Below are 9,352 nucleotides of genomic sequence, written 5' to 3' on the forward strand. Positions count from 1 at the left end.
GTCAAGTACATCCAGACCGAAATAGACCCTACGGAGTAGTTTCCTTGGGGGTGCAAACAATGTCCTCTTCATTTAATCACCTAAAACACGTTGTATTAATTGCAGATTAAAAGGACCATAATCAAACACTACTAACAAAGGCCAAATGGAGAAGGATATTGCCGTAGATCATTAGTCAGTCGCCCTTAGCAGCAGGGTCACGCATCGTCATCGCAATATAACTCAAAAATGCTAGAGCAACGTGCGAGCAAAAAAAAAAAAAATTCCGATCCCAGAATACTGATTTTGTTTGCATTTAGCCCTTTGACAGGGATATGTTTATTTTCGGGACAGATTGCTAAACAAGTGTATTGGGTAGAAACATCTGTGTGCTAGCTCTGTGAAGAGGAACGTATCAAAAGGGGTAAGCATTAAAGAGGGGCATTAAAATCTGTCATCAAATCTCAGCTGCCCATATTAGTGGGATGAGACCCATATTTAATACAGAGAGGGAATAAGAAGAACAAGGCATTAGGAATGAGCAAGGGAAGCTAAGCTAAGATCGGTAGTTAAAGATAGTATGGCGTAGTACATGTGAATTCATTTAATATTTGAAAACCAAAATTTGGAATGGTCAGGGAAAAGTCAGTCATGGTCCAAGTTTATCCTACCCCAGCACAATCAACTGGACACCGTGCATCTTTCTCTCCTGCTCTTAAGTTTTCACTTATCTCTCTCTCTGGCACTGGCACCTTACATTACCGTGTGCCTTCATCCCATATCTCTATCAAGGTTTTTGACGTGTCTGGATCGCAATTGCCTCATCAGTACTGGTGGCACATTTTGGACCCAATTTAATCATATTCATGCAGGTGAAAAGAAATTATGATAACGGCATTGGAAATACCAAAGATGCAGCCAACATGAAATATGCAGTTGTAAAACAATTTGAGCTGTTAAGTCTTAAGTGAGCAAGCATTTGACGGGTGTTAGGTGGAAAGAATAGTATGCAATGCTGACATGCGTACTAGTGTACCACTACTGGGACGCACAATAACAGAGACACGAATACACAGCGGCACCAAAAGTAGGAATCGAAGCAAGTTGACATGTATTTGGATAACTAGTGCGTTTTTTTGTTTTTGGCGTTGTAGGGTTGGCGTTTGACCTTTTAGCCGTTACATAATTTGCTGTGTCTTTATCCCGAATCAATCCGCAATGAAATCTGGTACGTGGGCCTATGCAAACAAAATAGTTCCAAATTCCAAGTTTGGCTGATTCTGCTGCTGTTGGCCATGAGAAAATTTTTGAAATTTGCACGAAACTTAGCAGGAAATCAGGTTGATATCGGTGAGGAAGGGTGGCTTTTAAATTTTTACTGCTAAAACAAGAATTATTGAACCATGGGAAACTGTAAATTTGTGCGCCAAGTCCAAAACGTTGTTCTCTGGCCCGGCATTGTTATCTGGCCTGATAATGCTAGTGGTCATCTTATAATCCTCAAGTCAACGCTAACAAAAATAAAAAAATGAAAAAAAACTACTAAAATGTTGGTTTCTTATGTCATTTGGTACGTCAATGCCACCATACAACATTTATATGTTGTTTAATCTTCTAATCGAACTCCACTTAAGAAGCAAGTATCCGCAGTGCCAAAGCAGTTGAAGTGGCCAACAGATGCACAATTAATTTGAGAGTGTAATGTTTGGTTTTTGAATCGATCGAATTGACCATCACAAAAAGCGGCGAGCAAGATAATAGGCCGTGATCTTTATTAATCAGGAAAGTTAACAAAGTAAACCCTGAAAACAAAAGAAATTGGGAGTGAAAGGATAGATGATTTTATCACCTTAGGGAATCTACATATTCTTTTTTTCCCACTTGTTCGATATCTTCAAAAGGATGTATTTTTGTTTGAATAGATATGTCTCTGCCAATAACCACCATTAATGCCTCTTTAAGGTGTAAGTTGGTGATGAACGGATATCTCTAAAGGATGTGAAACCTATTATAAATATGTTTTCTTTGAAGTGTGTTATTGGATATGAAACCCCTCGTAAGGTGTATTTTGTTTTCTTCCTCTATAATGGTATCATTAGAATCATATAAAGTGTGTTCTAGGTCGGGTCAAGTAAGTACCATCCTTGAATTAGATTACGGTGTTAGGGTTTCATTTAATCATAAAGGCATAATTCATTAACTTGTCATACTCGTCAACTTATTTGGGAAAGGTCGAATTATATTGTCTAAAAAAATCGAAAGATCCTTGAAGTCAGGGATACACCATTCTTCCGTGTGTTTTTCATCCTCTAGTTTTAACCCAATTTTCCAACACCACTACCTACGATATTATACGGCATCCTAATCAATACCCCCAAAGTATTATCGCTATAATGAACAGGGTTTTATTTTCCAGGACCTGAAGGATTTTCAACGGGTTTTTACAAGTCTCAATAGTCTACATTTGGTAGAAAATAGTGTCAGATTATTAAGCAGTTTCTCTAGTCGATGCATATATGCTCAAGCTGATGAATAAAGATTTCATCTTTCCGATTCGAAAAAATAAAAAAATTATGTAATCCAACTAATATGTTCCTATAGGTACCTCATACAAATCGATTTTTAAAGATTATAGGTCTATGTAATATCCCACACAAATTGATTTTTAAAGATTATAGGGGCATCTATATATGTCACGACTAATGATATTATACACACTAAACTTTGTCACATCCACTTTATCCATGGTGAGCCTAATACTAGCCTTAGACAATCTTTTTGGGATAGCCAATGTAATCTTCCACCCATCCCCTTGATGCATCTTCCTTTTTAGGAGACTTTAACGTTCTTTTAGGTACTGAAGATAAAAAATGGTGGTTTAGATGTTGTTGCTAATGAATTCAATAACCTTCAGAATTTCTGCATCACCTTTGAGCTCCATGACCCTGGATTTTCAGGACTTAGGTTCACTTGGTCTGACATGCAATATGGCCTAAATCAAATTCTTGAAAGACTTGATAAATGTCTTATAAACTAATCGTTTAAAGTTATGTTTCCAATTTGTGTGTTAATAACCTGCCTAAAGATTCCTCTGATCATTGTCCAATGTATATTGGTTCTAACTCAGAAGGCATTTGCATGCCTAAACCTTTTCATTTCATGGCCATGTGGATTGAAGATCCTACTTGTAGAGATATTATAGTTAACTCTTGGATTATTAATATTGTGGACTCTCCAGCTTTTAAACTGAGATGATGAATACTAAGAAAGGTACTTAGAGACTGGAACTAATCTTCTTTTAGTAATATTCAAACCAATATATCTACTACTAGAGATGATTTAGCTGATATTCGAACTTCTGATCCAACTAAGCCTATCTCCATTTCTAGACTTACAGCCAGATTGGCCTATTTGTATAACCTTGAAGAGTTATACTGGAAGGATAAATCAAGAGAGATATATCTTATGGAAGGAGATAAAAATACTCCATATTTCCATAGAGTTACCTATTTTAGGAGAAAGAGAAATGCTATCAGCTGGAATGAAGACATTACAGGTATAATTCTAACTGATAGAGATAGTATTAGTAATTTTTTTGTTGATTATTTGAAACGCCTCTACTCTTCATATCCACGGCATTTTCTAGATGAAATTTATAAGAGCATCCTGTGATTTTTTTGTATAGAAGATAATAACCATCTCAACACTTAATTAACAGCTTAGGAGATAAAAAAAATGTTGTTTTCCAAATGGGAGGTAAAAATGCTCCAGGTCCTGACGGTTTCACTGGTCTATTCTATCACAAACATTGAGATATTATGAGAGAAGTTGTTGTTGACAGGACACAGACTTGTTTCCGAACTAGGCATATTGCTAAAGTGTTCAATCACACTCGTAATGTTCTTATTCCTAAAGTTCCCTTGGATGAATTAATTTCTCTGTATAGACCTATTGTATTATATAATTTTGTTTACAAACTTCTGTCTAAAACTTTGGCCAATAGACTTAAACCTTTCATGGATAATTTGATTTCCCGAAACCAGCGTTCTTTTGTTCCTAAAAGAAGTATATCTGACAACATACTTCTAGTTAATGAGGTAATTTGATTTCCCAAAACCAGCGTGCTTTTGTTCCTGAAAGAAGTATACCTGACAACATACTTCTAGTTAATGAGGTTATCTACAATGTTAACCATCATAAAGGTAAAAAAGGCATAGAAACCATCAAACTTGATATGTCCAAATCTTAGGATAAATTGGAATGGTCTTTTTTACAAAAAGTCCTTATGAAAATGGGTTTGTCCAATCATTGGATTAAGCTGATTAATCGGTGTCTTTCTACTGTGTCTTACTCTGTGTTGTTGAATGGAGTCCTAACTAGAGATGCTTTATCTCCCAATCTCTACATTATTTTCTCAGAGGCTCTATCTGCTTATATAGACTCTTTGACTAGTAAAGGTTTGGTTGATGACTCTCTTTTGTTCTCCAAAGTTACTGTTAAATATTTTCATATCAAAAGACTATTTGCACTAGTACTGCTTAGCATCTGGTCAAAAAAATAAATTTTGATAAGTTTGGCATCCTATTCAGTAAAAATATCCCAGGAAATTTGATGAACCAATTATCTTGCACTCTGAACATGTATATTCATGACTTAGAATAAAAATACCTTAGCACCCATGTTGTTAAAGTGCAATCTTTGAATTGTGACAAATGCATGGAAAATGAAATCTAGCTTTTAAATCTTCTAAAATTCAAACTCATATGAGTATTTTCCAACCTGGGGATGCTAAAAAATTTACTTGGTTTCATAGATTTTTATCTCAGGCTGCTAGAACTACTTTGGTTAAACATATTGGTCAAGTTATCCCCTTATACCAGATGAGTGCTTTTCTTATTCCTAGTATCTCTGTAGGAAAATGGATTATCATCTCTGTAAGTTTGGGGTTGGGGGGGGGGGGGGGGGGGGACTTCTCTCTGATGGCTTCTCTAAGGACTCTCTGCTCACCTAGCTTTGGTGAACATGAAAGGCATAAAGAATGAGAAAATGGGGGAAATTTAGATCCTAAATATATAAAACTACATTTGTTGGGTTGGGATATCATATGTTCTTCTAAGTCAGAAGGAGGGTAGGTTTTAAGAAAGCTGAGTTAAACAATTTGGTCATGTTGGCTAAAAATGCTTGGAAAATTATCGAGAATCCTAATTTTTATGCTATGAAATAACCTCAAAGCCAAATGGTTTCCTAAAACTGATCTCTTAAATGCAAAATTCCCTAGTAGCTACTCCTAGACTTGGAGATGCCCGCACACCATAAAAGAGCTTATCAAACCTTTTATCTCCTGGATCGTCGGAGATGGCCAATTCATTGACCCTTGGTGTGATAAATGGATACCAAACTTGGGATCTGCTACCCTTAACCTTTTGGTCCCTAAGGACCCTAGTATGAGAGTTTCTTACTTTATTAATCATGATACTAGAACTTGGAATATTAGTAGAATTAATACTCATTTTGATAATGCTTCTGTTGAGAATATTATTTGTTAGAGCGTTGCCCAGTTGAACCCACCAAGAGTTGGTATGTCAAGGTTGGTTGTCATATTTTAGTTTCAAAACTCATAAGTCGCTTGATTAGATTACTAGAGTCAACTTCGTTAGGTTAGACTAGGAAGTCTAGAAATGTTTAGACATACAAGTATTACTCTAAAGACCTGAAAATTCCGAAGACGTATCAACAACGACGATAACATCATACTTCCACTTGAGGTTAGTAATACATGACTTGACTTGTTTCCAATTCTATATCGTTAGCTTTCAAGTCGTTTTGATTAAAAACATAACATATGGAGTTATATATGTGAAACTATTGTACAATAGACTTGATCATCATATCGTGATTAAAGTGTCAAGGAATAATATATCAATAGTGATAAGTGCTTTATATTGGTATATTTATTTACGAAGCATAATGCTTATCTTTTGGACTTCGTAATTGCGACAACGACATAATCTTCATAACTCTTTACTAGATTATGTGGTGAACATAGGTTTGATTTCATACCTAGAAAACTATGTTTAATTACATAAGTTTAAAGAAGTATACGTACGAATTAGTTTCATAGTCGAAAGGAAATTATGAGGATTATGGTCTCGGTTTTCACTGAAGATCTTAAGTATGGACCGATCCTAATCTATATAGGAAATCAAGGTAGAACCGATCCTAGCTTATGTTGGGATTCAAGGTAGAACCGATCCCTACTTATATTAAGAGTCAAGGTAGAACTGGTCCTAACTTGCTTTATGTATCATGGTAGAACAGGTCCCAATAGGAATAACCGTTTTCCATGAGTCACGTACACTGTAGGGTTTGTGTGAATTGGAAGTTGGGATTCCAAAATAGAAAAGTTCAAGATGTCGACATGATGAGTAATTTGAACATGTGCTAAAAAATAAAAAATTAATTGTTCAAAGATATTCCTTGATACTCAAGGTGAGATCCCAAACCGAAATAGTAGAGAATCCTTTTGAGATTTTTGAAGTTAATATGTTTTGTTTTACCAACAATCAAAACATATATCTTAAAATATATATTAGTTAAGTGCTAGATAATATTGAGTTGTCCATGGAGATTTTGGTTATACAGTTGGATATTGATTGGAATTTATAAAACCGAATTTAGGTGCTTTATTGCATATCTTTTAAATATCTTTGGTTATGGAAATTCTTTGGTGTCCAAACTACCCTTGTCTATAAATAGTGAAGTTTGTTCTTCTTACAAACTTATCATGAGCCAGGAAAACTTCATCTTTGTTGTTTCTGGTGTATTCGACTAATAGTATTCTCGTAACACTATCTTGGAGAGGAGAGTAGCCTATTTAGGTGAAATCTCTTACTTCCGCTAGTTTAAATACTTTTTTGGGATCAAGAAATGTCTACTAGTACCGTTGGTACGTGGGAACTAGAATTGTATTGTTATTTTAGTTTTTAATCATTGATTTGATTAAATAACGACAATTATCTCATGATTTCACCTAGTTTGATTATTCTTGAGAGCCTTCTGAAAAAAGCGGGGGTCTAACAACCACACCCAATATTTCACTTAGCAATCTGTATGGACTAACTCCAATATACTTTCAAGAGAATCAACTAGACAGTCAGACTCAATCTTAAGAAAAGTTATCAAAGAGTTATATATCAATTTCTCAATTTAATCTGCAATCAGACAAATGGGAATTTGCGAGCCCGGTTGAATATAAGAAATAACTTGGACAGTATCAAAAATCAATATCCAAGTTTCAATCAATTTAATCAACAACCAAAGGTTGGATTTACAATTGATTGAACTTACGCACAACCTGTGATATTTCAGTTATATAAACAAATATAATGCGGAAAAGAAATAACATAGACACCGGAAGTTTTGTTAACGAGGAAACCGCAAATGCAGAAAACCACGAGACCTAGTCCATATTTAAACACCACACTGTATTAAGCCGCTACAGACACTAGCCTACTCCAAGTTAACTTCGGACTGGAATGTATTTGAGCCGTAACCAATCTCACACTGATCAAGGTACAGTTGCGCTCCTTACGTCTCTGAATCCCAGCAGGACTCTACGCACTTGATTCCCTTAGATGATCTCACCCGCAACTAAGAGTTGCTACAACCCAAAGTCGTAGACTTGATAAACCAATCTGTCTCACATAGAAAAGTCTATCGAATGGATAAATCTGTCTCCCACAGATAAACCTATGAGTTTCATTTCGTCTATTGATAAATCAAGGTGAACAAGAACCAATTGATATACCGGACTTATATTCCCGAAGAACAGCCTAGGAATATCAATCACCTCACAATAATCTTAATCGTATGGTAGCGAAACAAGATATTGTGGAATCACAAACGATGAGACGAAGATGTTTGTGACTATTTTTTATCTTGCCTATCGGAGATTAAATCTCGAGAAAATCTTAGAGAAGATAGTACTCAATCACGATAGAAAATAGCAAGATCAGAACACGCAACTACAGAGAAAATAGTTGGGTCTGGCTTCACAATCCCAATGAAGTCTTCAAGTAGTTAACCTACAGGGTTTTGGAAAAACCTAAGGTTAAAGGAGAATCGACTCTAGTCGCAACTAGTATCACACAAGAGGTGTGGGGATTAGGTTTCCCAGTTGCTAGAGTTCTCCTTTATATAGTCTTCAAATCAGTGTTTGCAATCAATGTTACCTTGGTAACAAAGTATTCAATATTCACTGTTGGATGAAAACCTGATTAGACTCAAGCTAATATCTTTCAATCGTTAGATCGAACTTAGCTTGTTACACACAAATGAAAAGTGACTTCATTTAGATATGAATAACCGTACCTAAACGTGTACACCTTTGTTGGCTCAACAATAGTTAACCGAAGTTAGCCATATGAACACTATCATATCAACCTCATTCATCTAAATGACTCAAATGAAACTAGTTCTAGAGTTGTTCAATTGTTTATATTCTCACTGAAGTATACAAGACACAATTGAAGCAAAATCGATTTTGATTCACTCGAATCAAGTCATGAACATTATAGACATGGTTTGCATAAGATTTCGTTCCTTATTATATAAATGTATTAGTTCATGAACAAACCGATTTTAGAACATAATCCACTCAAGTATGCAAACGGGTACGCATACCTTAGTGGTCGAACTAAGTTTGGGTTCGCCAGTATGCGAACGGGTACACATACCACCAAACTTAGTAAAGTCCTGGAACTTGAACCTCACGCTAGTCTGCATACAGGTATGCATACTTAGTTCCCGAACCTCTACTAAACCAATCAGTACGCATACGGGTATGCATACCATGGTTCTCGGACTTGGATCACACATATGCAAGTACACATACTGTGCTTATATCCAATTGTTCTAAACTCTCATTTCAACCATTGAAACATTCTCGGAAGACGACAATAGTTGTCTCACACAAACTATTAGCTTCAAAGTAATTTTCAAGTGATCGAATGATCAATACGAAACATTCCGAGTCTACATCAAATGACTGTCTCACACAAATAATCTAAGATGTTACCAGGCGATTTTCACATGATCATCTTTTGACTTTCGTCAAGAATATAAGATGAACTTAGTTAAAGCGAAATCTTACCAACACATATTTCTCGAAATATGTAAGCGAGTTAAACTCAGCTCGAAATATCAAATGTGTATAATTGAAGTCTATATATCTATACGACTTTTGTCTCAACTAGGAGATAGAGTAGATAGACTTTTGAGTGATAGATGAGTTCAAGTATCCACATACCTTTTGTTGATGAAGTTCCACAAGCTCCCCTTAGTAGTTCTTTGTCTTCAATCGATGAACGTCGTG

The sequence above is a fragment of the Papaver somniferum genome, chromosome 4 (assembly GCF_003573695.1).
Source record: "Papaver somniferum cultivar HN1 chromosome 4, ASM357369v1, whole genome shotgun sequence".
In the NCBI taxonomy this organism is placed as follows: domain Eukaryota; kingdom Viridiplantae; phylum Streptophyta; class Magnoliopsida; order Ranunculales; family Papaveraceae; genus Papaver; species Papaver somniferum.